A 1,326-nucleotide genomic window follows, 5' to 3' on the forward strand; every position below is an offset into this window, starting at 1 on the left:
ACCCTGTGATACCATATCGTAAAAATACTTAAAGAATCTCAGCATAGGAAGAATAAAATTCAAAAAGTGGGCTTACCATTACATTAAGAACACACACACGCACACTAATGGTATAGAGATAAAGTTCATCCTAGAATCTTCTTTTTTTGGAAGATGCTTCGTTTCGAGTTTTCCAAGGACTTTAATCTCTTTTATAGAGACAACTTTTGCTAGTAATTCCAAGCCATTGATATCAATCATGAGCCAGGGTCCATTCTGAATTCTAATGGCGACAAATGCGCGACCAAGCCCACGCCATTGGGCTAATAGGGTGGCTAAGCCCACTTCGTCAAATGGGCACTTTTATCTCTCTTCCATTTGATATATTTTTTAAAATATTTTTATTTAAAAATATATTAAAATAATATGTTTTTTATTTTTTAAAATTTATTTTTAATAATAATATATTAAAAAATATTAAAAATTAATTTTATTTTAAAAATTTCAATATTTGTTTTGGAAATGGTGTTTCTGCCAGCAAAAACAAACAAGGTATACTGTTAATGGCCTACGAATGTGGGCTTATGACTAGGAAAAGAGCTTCAAAAGGAATGGATCACTTCTAAGGGCCTTAAGAACTCCATGGGCTCCAATCAAGGCCTGCAATAAAACTTTTTTGTTTTTGATTGCGAAGTGAAGAAGAAAACCGATAAGGCCACCGCCAGTCACTGATAGCCTTGCCTTTACAAGAGAGGATAGCAAATCAAGTAGACGGCAAGAGAGACACACTGAGGAAACAGAATCATGGCTACTTCAATATCAATGATATCGTCATCACCGCCACCTTGGATGGCGTCGAGTCGAACAAGAAGCAATGGCAGCGCATCAGCTTCACTCTCTCTTATTTCTGGTTCAAGAACGAAAAGGGATTTTTCAATGAATGTGGCCACCAACTCTCCAACTCGCTCGGGCCTGCTTCATTGCTCCTTCCTTTCTTCCTCTTCTCTCTCTTTACCTTCTTCCTTCTCAGGTAAATTAAAAAAAGATGTTCTTTTGTAATCTTGGGCTGACGGGGTCTCTTAATTTCTGCTTAAAATGAAGGGTTTTTAGTGAAGTAAGGGACTGACTCTCTCGTTTTTTTTTTATATATCCTTGTTTTTAATCCTGGAATTGAAGTACTTGAAATGCGCATTGACAATGCTAAGGAATTCTTGTTGTAAGCATTGGAAAGATCAATTCTTATGATTCTATCAGTGGAAAGAATGAACCAAGGCAGATTCTTAGGTTTTGGTTGAGCTAGCTCGCGAAATATTAACGTAGGAATTTAAGGTAGTTGGTAAAATGTAT

Source organism: Populus euphratica, unplaced genomic scaffold (genome assembly GCF_000495115.2).
Source record: "Populus euphratica unplaced genomic scaffold, PopEup_1.0 scaffold112.1, whole genome shotgun sequence".
Taxonomy (NCBI): domain Eukaryota; kingdom Viridiplantae; phylum Streptophyta; class Magnoliopsida; order Malpighiales; family Salicaceae; genus Populus; species Populus euphratica.